Below are 8965 nucleotides of genomic sequence, written 5' to 3'. Positions count from 1 at the left end.
CCAGCTGCAGCCAAGGGAGACGAAAGGGCTAGCAAGGCCCTTCCACCAGCCCCACTGAAAGACCCCTTGCTTTTTTCCTCTTCCCTCCCCGTCCCTTTTTCCTTTTGTGTTGTGACTTTCATTTGCAAATCTATGGAGAGGGATGGTCTAATTTCTGATCTTTGTTGGCTGCTTGGCTGAAGGACGGGATGGGAATGCCACAAACAAACAAACAAACAAACAAACCCTGATCGACTTGCTGGGCCATCCTGCGTGCTCTTAAAGCAATAAACGGAATTTAGCAATGGCCACCTTGTTACCTAAGCAGAGCATCGCTTTCGTTCTTGCTGGGATTGAGATGCAGAACCTGTCACCAGGCAGCGGGAGGCAGGGAACAAAGAAAGCAAAAATATAGCAGCGAGAGAACCCAAAACATGTGCAGAGTGTCTGTGCTTTATTAATCCTGCAACAATCCTTCCTCCAGCAAGCGTCTAGGGGATTATCTGACCACTGCTTTGAAGTTGCTGCCTTTCTTCCCCTGCATTTGAAAAAGGAAATGCATGTGTTGAAAAAACCACATACTATTTTTGGTGCAAGCACTGGGATTTTGCCAGCGCTGAGCTTCATGCTGAAGAAACCCAGGTTCAAACTGCATCGCTTCTGCTTTTCCCTACTCATCTCTGGGTCTCCCCAACACCCCCTTTTCTCCCCTGGGGAGCGGGGGGGGGGGAGGATTGGTGCACCTTCCCTCTAAGCTCCATTGTTTATTAGCACAATTCATGGCCTTATAAGAGAGCAGAATAGGGGAACATTTTATGTCTTTCTGTCTGTCTGTCTATGGATAATCTACACACAAACATATATATTTTATGTGGCAACTGTTAGGCATAACACAAGCAGTCCACTTACAGCTTTCTCCAACCTGGTGTTTTCCTCCAGATGTTTTAGACATCAATTCCCAGCATGCCTGGCAATTGGCCAAGCTGGCTGATGGGAATTGAAGTCCAAAATAACTGGAGGACACCAGGCTGAGGAAAGGTGGAAAACACACATGCTTTTAAAAGGTTAAAAAAGAAAAAAAGAAAGACAAATCCAGGCAGGAGGTGATGTCCATCTGTGGCTATTCGTCATGGAAGCTTAGTTGAGCTTCCTTGGTCAGGAGGAATGTACCTCAGAACAGCCAAATGGGATCAGCAAATTGCGGCATGTGGATGTGGGGAAGGTGTGTTTGGAGGCTGGTATGTCACACAGGCGTATGAGGTGGGGAGCGGACTCACCTCCCCACTGGTTGAGTGTCCAAGAGCAAATACTAGCTGACGGAACCGTCATTTCTGTGCTTAAATTCCAAAATGAATGACCGTTCTCAATATCATTTTGCTTCTGTCCTAATGGGCACTTTTTTACTCCCAAATCCAAATGGACATAGGACTGGTTGTTGTAATTACTGTGGGGAGGGTTTCACATACTTTTTGAATTCAAGCGTTAAATTTAGGCTGGGCTATCAACCCCTGAGAGAGGAGTGTGTTTGGCGTAATCCTGGATATCTGTAGTACATCCTAATTCTTCCTTGTTTGTTTGTTTTAAATAAAACTCTACACCCTGTCAATCCAAATTGAGAGCCAGTGTGGTATAGTGGTTAGAGTGTTGGACTGGGACTCGGGAGATCTGGCTTGTCGTCCCCACACGGCAACGAAACCCTCTGGGTGACTTTGGGCCAGTCACCAATTCTCAACCTAACCTACCTCACAGGGTTGTTGTGAGGATCACGTGGAGGAGAAGGAAGATCATGTCCTTCTTGCAAAAGGAAGAAAGGTGGGATATAATGTAACAATATAATAATAATAATAATAATATCATCATCATCTAAATTCTGGGATACAAATGGCTGAGTTTTGCTACTTTGATAGAAGTTATGCAAATGGAACATCTTTGTCTAATTCCTCTCGTTTTGCATAATTGATTCTGGTTTTGATAGTCAGAGGGTTGTGTCTGTGTGTGTGTGTAAGGGCACCGATTCCTTGGGGCCCCCAACCTTGGAAAATCTCTTCTAGCCACTATCTGAAATTTCACATACCTCCATCAGGGCTAGAGCCTTGACTCGTTCATCAGGAATTCTGCTACCATATTCCACACTCTTTTTCTTAGCTCGTTTTCTGAATTGTGGCATGTACGCAGAGCTGGGCAGATCACAAGGAAGGGTGCACATGTGAGTATGTCTGAGAAGTGGGATTGGGGTGCATTTGTTTCAGAACAAACAAACAAAAAAATGGAACCAAATGGGAACCATTTGATCTGGGTTCCGTTCATTCTGAAACGAGTGCCATGAGTAAGGAACAGGCATGTTTCTCCTTACTCACATTCATACTCATTCGTGGGTGGGGGCTTACCTTCCTCTGCTAGCAATCACAGCAGAACCAATTTTTGACACACACACCCCCCGTGCCTGGGGGCGGCCATGTTATTTTCCCAGAATGCCCCGGATGTTGCACCCTTCTAGGGTGTTTGGAGGGGAAAGATGGCGTCTTCCAGGTTTTTTGAGCCACTCCCCCAGAATGCACCAGACCAATGCAATCGCTGGGGCCTTCTGGGAAAAATTAGGTGGCGGACATCAGGGGCAACAGATTGAATCAACTTTTGCTATAGCCAGCGGCCAAGAACAAGTGAAAGAAAGAAACAACGGCTGCGAATGCCACATCTCAAAGCGAACGTGAGTCGAACGGACGAATCGTGGCGCGAAACGGAAGGAGGCTCGAATAATGAGAGGGGACAGAGTCACGAAATGAAAAGAAAATCTTGTCCAGCCCTATTGAGAATGCCAAGAGTGGGAGGTAGTCCCACTTGTGTGGATGCACCCCCCCCCCCAGTTTCCTGGCCTGGATGTGAGACAGGCAACTTCTTCTCTGCCTGTTCTGAAGGCATTCGGCTTTCCCCTCCCTGTTCCCCCTCCGTTTGCAGGGTGGTGGCGAAATCCCCCACGCTCCCCTCCCTGGGCCATGCAGGCACAAAGAGCGCCCTGTTAGAAGTCATGACGAGGGAAGCGGGGTTGATCTCTTCCTACCCAGGGAATGCGTGGGTGGGTGGGGAAAGGAAGGGGGCACCCCAGCTAGGATGGCCCGCCCGCCTGCCCCCGGCTGTTCTCTGATCTCATCGCCCAGGCATTTCAGGCTGGCCTCCTGGCTCTGAGCTTGCAGAGAGGCTTGCTGCAACATTCTTCTTCTGCGTAGATGATTAAAAAATCCCTGGACTCTTTTTGCATCTGGCGACCACCCTTGCCCCAAACAGTAGCGTCTCGCCCCCGCCCCAGAAGGCTGCCCACATGCTTAATGGAATCTTTTGCCGATTCCTCAACTGGTTTTAACCAATCGATTGAATTGGCATAGGCTTGCATAGCAGTGGAAGAATTCTGAAAGCTGGGTGGGGAAAATACACGTTTACTGTTTTAGACAGTGCATGTATATATCTCACAGCCGGTGCCATTTTAGGAGAGGCTTTCCCCATTGTACGAGACTGAAAGGGGAATACCTTTTCCAAGATAGTGCCTGCTCTAATATATGTGAGAGTGAAGGGGGAATGCCCCCTCCAAGATGGGGCCTGTAAGCATCACCATGTGGTCCCAGGAGACATTGGCACCATCTTAGAAGAGGCATTCCATCCCATGTGAGAGTGAAGGCAGAATACCTCTTCCAAGATAGTGCTTCTTTATAAGTACTTGTATTAAACATAATTCACATTTTTAGATGGTGCAGAAGGCACCATCCTAGAAGACGCATACTCTCCCATGCAAGACCAAAGGGGGAATGCCTCTTCTTCGATGGGGCCTTCTCTGATGCATGCATGCATCATCATGCGGCACCAGAAGGTCTTGCTGCCATCTTAGAAGAGGCATTCCCTCTCGTGTGAGAGTGAAAGGGGAATGCCTCTTCCAATATGGGGCCTGTTTTAGATGTTGCATGCAAATGTTGCAGCAGGGGCCTTCTTAGAAGAGGTATCCTCCCTTGTGCAAGAGTGGAGACAGAATACCTCTTTTAACACAGTTGCTGAGCTCAGGGCATTCCTTTCTGTGTTTATGGTCATGTTTTATTTATTACAGTTTTATCCTGCCCTTCCTCTAAAGAGCAGGGGCCTGCCCACCACAGCAGCCTTGAATCCCCAGGACAACCCTGTGAGGTAGGTTAGGCTAAGAGAACGTGGCTGGCAGTCACACAGGGTGTCATGGGGCTAGGGGTGGCCTGTCACGGTTCAGCCAAAAAGAAGAAATGCATCACCAAAAAAGAAAAGAGTGCCCAGTGCGAAATGGGGATTGGAACCTGTGTCTGAATTGCAGGCCTGAGGCCTAGATAACAGAACTCATTTATATGTGCGTGTGTGTGTGGCATTAAGTGAGGTGTTAAGGAGAGAAAGAATACTCCAGTTTTTGCTTCACCTCAAACAGCCCAGCTCTGGAGCATACGCCGTGTTCCCGGCGTGCGACTCCGAGCCACCCACTAGGCGTCTGGCATAGCATGGTTGTTCCCCATTTCTGACGGGCACAGACGCCAGGTGCCTCGTCTGAGGAACTGCTGAACAGGCCGGCATGGCGTGGGCGTCTCCCCCCTCCGTCTCTCTCTCGCTCTCCGTGCCATTGTTCGCCACGTTCACCCCCCTTCCAAAGCACGAGGACAATGGCTCCTCTCTAACTGCTGACATGCTGCCTCCCATCCTGAATGGCCTAATTTCTGTATTTTCATCTTTTTCAAGCATCACATTTGTAGCCTGCCTTTACGCCAAGGAGCTCAAGGTAGTTACACAATGCTCTGCATGCACCCAGATACACACAGACACACAGAGATACAGGGAGAAGAAGAGAGACAGACAGACAGACACAGAGACATGCAAGCACAGACAGACACACACATACACAGAGATACAGAGAGAGACACATACACACACAAAGAGACATGCAAACACATACACACAGATACACAGAGAGAGACATACATGTAACACAAGCACACACAGATAGACACATTCACATACATATACAGACAGACAGACAGACACAGAGAGATGCAAATACAGACACACACACAGATACAGAGAGACAGACAGACAGACAGAGACACGCAAACACACACACACACAGATACAAACAGAGAGAGACAGATAGACAGAGACATGCAAAGACAGACACACACACACAGATAGACACACACACACATACACAGAGATATACAGAGAGGGAGAGACAGACAGACAGAGACATGCAAACACACAGACACAGACAAATGCAAACACACACACACACAGAGATAGACACGCACACACACACATATACCCAGAGATACAGAGAGAGACACACACAGAGACACATAGTCATATAGACACACACAGAACAGAGACACACACATACATATGCACAAACAGACACAGAAACACATGCACGCGCACACCCACACAGATAGAGACACACATACACATACACATACACATACACAGAGAGATGCAGACACACACACACACAAACAGAGACAGAGACACAGAGATACACAAACACACACAGACACACAGAGATGGACACACACACTCAGACAGACACAGAGACAGAGAGACACACACAGACAGACACAGACACACAAACACACCAATTTTCCCCTCCCAAGAGCCCTGCGAGGTAGGCTGCGTTGAGAGAAGGTGACCTGCCCAAGTTTATGCAGCTTCACGGCTGGGTGGAGATCTGACCCGGTCTTCCCGTCCCTCGTCTCCCCCATGCTGCCGCACAGAGCCAGGGCTCTGTGGAACTCACATCTGGAGACTCCCACTCCCACAAGCGAGGGTCTCCATGGCCGGCCCCCCTGGAACATGTGGAGGAATACAGCAGAAGCGCTGAACATGTGCAGAGTGCGCTTCCCTCATCACCAAACAGCCCTAAGCTAGCCCCCACTCCCCTTATCTGGGAGGGGGAGGAAAGGAATTCACGTGGCTTGGACCTTATTTATTTATTTTAAAGCTCCCCCATACCACCTTCCCACAGAAGTCACTGAGGTGGAGCACAACTGAGCAAAACAAAACAAGGACACCATGAAAACATATAAATCAGCCCCCAAACCGTGCCAGAACCTTAAAGCGACATTTCCCAAACCGCTCGGAGGGAGTTTTGAAATGACGCCAGGAAGAGAGGAAGCCGGATCGGCCTCTGAATACCGCAGAGATTGCGAAACTGGTGTCTGACTCCCCTCCCTGCCCCCCCCCCCAGTCACACAAGCAGGCCTTAAGTGGTGCGTCAAAGCAGTTGCTAAATTTCTAAATGGACAGGTTCATGGAACCCGGCCTCTGCTGTCGGGTGGTGCTTTTATTGCAGGGCCCTTGCGAAGGGTCGTGCCGCAAACCATGCTGCCTTTCTGTAGGCAATCCCCGTTGTGCCCCTCTTTCATTTTCTCCTGTGCATAAAAAAAAAGTTGCTACTCATTCTTCTGGTGAAAGGTTAAGCTAGGTGGCCAACTTTTGGCCCACAGGCCGCTTGCAGCCCTCTGGTGCAGCCCTCGGCCTCATTTCAAAAGCCCTCTGAAAGCGATCAGTTCAGACCCCTGGGAAGAGTGATCTGTTCCTCCCCTGGCAGCTGGCTGGGCAAGTAGGAAAAAAAAAGCAGGACAGAGAAAGAAAAGTGGGTGCCACAGAAAGAGAAAGGGGGTGGAAGAGAGAAAGGGGGTGGCAAAAAGAGAGAGAGAGAGAAAGAAAGAGAGAAAGGGGTGGCAGAAAGAAAGGCAGAAAGAGAGAAATAAAGGAATGGTAGAGAGAAAGGGGGTGTCAGAAAGAAAGAGAGAAGAGAAAGGGGTGGTAGAGGGAAAGGGGGTGGCAGAGAGAGAGAAAGAGAGAGAGAAAAGGGGTGGCAGAAAGAGAGAGAGAGAGAGAAAGGGGGTTGAAGAGAGAGAGAGAGAAAAAGGGGCAGCAGAAGGAGAGAGATGGCAGAGAAAGTTTTCTGTTGCCTCCTTTTCTCTCTTTCTCTATTTCTAACACCTCCTTTCTCTCTTGCTGTCACCCCCTTTCTCCCCCCCCCCCAAGCTCCCTTTCCTATGTGCCTGGTGAGCTGCCAGGGGGAGGGACAAATTGCTCTCGCCAGAGGCCTGAACTGATCGCATGCAGAGGGCTTCTGAAATTAGGCTACCCACCCCAGTGTAAAGGATTGCGGCCGTCATCACTTCAAACCTACAAGGCTTTTATTTCCTTTCGGGTCGGGCGTCTTTTTGCAGTATCACGTTGCCTTACGGTGGACTTCCTCTCCAGACAGTGTATCCTTGGGGTTCCTCAGTAGACCGTTGCTGGCTGCAGGCCCAGATCTGTGCAGAGGCAGAGGGCTGCAGTTAGAAGGGAGAGAGATCAGATGTCTGCATGGTAAGAGGGGCCGCCGCTCCTCCCGTTTTCCAAAGGGTGCATTTTGGTTTTGGCTCACCAAAGGCTGCTTGCATGGAGGCACAGAGGGGAGAGGCGAGCATCTGGATTCATGACCCCGTGTGGCATTCGGGGCCAAGGTATAATCACTAACCCAGCAGCCCTGCAACTGAGGGACCATGCAAGGGACTTTACCTCTGAATTGCTGCATCAACTGCTATGTATTTCCATGCATTTAAATGTGAAAATATATACACACCCCTTTGCGCTTGCAGGGCTTAATTTGAGCCCCCGACTCTTGCGACTTGGAGCCAGATGTTCTCAGCCTGTGTGTTTGTGCATGTAATCCGGGACCGTGGGAAGGGTGTCTCTGAGCATGTGCAAAGTGCACATCCTTCCCCACCGAGTAAATATGGCCTGACCCACATACCTGAGATTAAAGAGTCAGACTTCCAGGTGGGCATATTTGTGTTTTTTAAAAGTTTTGAACTACTTCTATTTAGTTTTGAACCCACTTCTATTTAGGTCAAGGGCTTTGGGTCGGTTGCACAACGTTGGCAGGAACCGAAGCGCCGTCACACCCAAACGCCCTGACACGAGGTGGAGATCCAGCCATTTGATCTCCTCAAAGATCTCCTCAAAGATCTTTGATCTCCTCAAAGATCAGATCTTCAAAGTGCAGCCTGCAGAGTGGGACTCCCCCCGCCCCACACAAAACCATTCCCGAAATTGCAGAATTGGTGACAGAAAGACAGTTTTTTTCCCACTGGCTTGGCTGCAGAGGCAAGCCTCCAAACTGAAAGAGACTTGCCTCTTCAGGAGAAAAAATTTCTCTAGCAGGGGCATCTAACCCCACAAAGTGTCTCTTTCATCAGTGGCATGTATATAATACATGGGTGCCTGTCAGGGTTGCTGGGACTCAAAACTACAACACAAACTTTCAGGGGGTTGCCTGTTCTTTTTCAGGCCCTCTTGGACAAAGAGGAATAAAAGCTCAGGGTGAAGGGATATAATCAAAGGGTCACACAATTTTCCGCTTGCTTTTGTTCCACAGTAGCCCATATTCTTTCCTCAGAGGCCTCAATCTAATATTTTCTGCAGCAAAGTTCTCATTAGGTGGCTCCAGGAAAACTGCTCTCGCTTTCCCTCCCTCTCAGTTTCCCCATCCATACAGTGGGTCCAAATCCTCCTTCCTTCGACCCGAGCTCCCTTTTGCAGGTCAAATACACTCAAACGACCAGGACAAACTCTTTGCAAATATCCAGAAGTGCTCCTCAAGCTCATTGACATGTGAGTTTGTGGGGGAATGTATTCGGGGGAATGCAGGGTCATTTCAAGATGTCGCTTTCTGATCTCTGGGTTGCTTTTTGACAGGGGCTGGCTAGTGTGTGATTGCAAGGGGATTTTAAAAGCACACCCATGAGGCGGGCTGGGCCTGAGTCTGAATGGCAACCCCGTAGCAGTGCTTCCCTGGGGAGGGGGTGGGAATGGCGTCATGCATCAAGAAAATGAACACGCTCTTTCCCCATCACCAACCTATCTCCCCAAGCTCTGAGTAGGCAGTAGGCAGAGCTGACTGGGGGTGGGACCCTTCGAATAGGAGAGATTGAGTAGACTGAGT

General features: G+C 49.2%; 1 long non-coding RNA gene across 1 annotated transcript; it reads right to left on the bottom strand.

Moving 5' to 3' along the window:
* Positions 1-419: 419 nt before the first annotated feature.
* On the bottom strand, positions 420-7615 carry LOC146333759 (uncharacterized). Its single transcript, XR_014786496.1, has 3 exons — positions 7166-7615; positions 2054-2156; positions 420-517 (listed from the first exon to the last, which is right to left on the bottom strand). It is a non-coding gene; the product is annotated as an uncharacterized LOC146333759 (long non-coding RNA).
* Between the last annotated feature and the right edge of the window lie 1350 nt (positions 7616-8965).

Source organism: Heloderma suspectum, chromosome Z, assembly GCF_057233095.1.
Source record: "Heloderma suspectum isolate Gila_16-S chromosome Z, 16-S_ref, whole genome shotgun sequence".
Lineage (NCBI taxonomy): Eukaryota > Metazoa > Chordata > Lepidosauria > Squamata > Helodermatidae > Heloderma > Heloderma suspectum.
The sequence above is the reverse complement of the archived record's forward strand: the minus strand, read 5'-3'. Positions and strand labels throughout refer to the sequence as shown.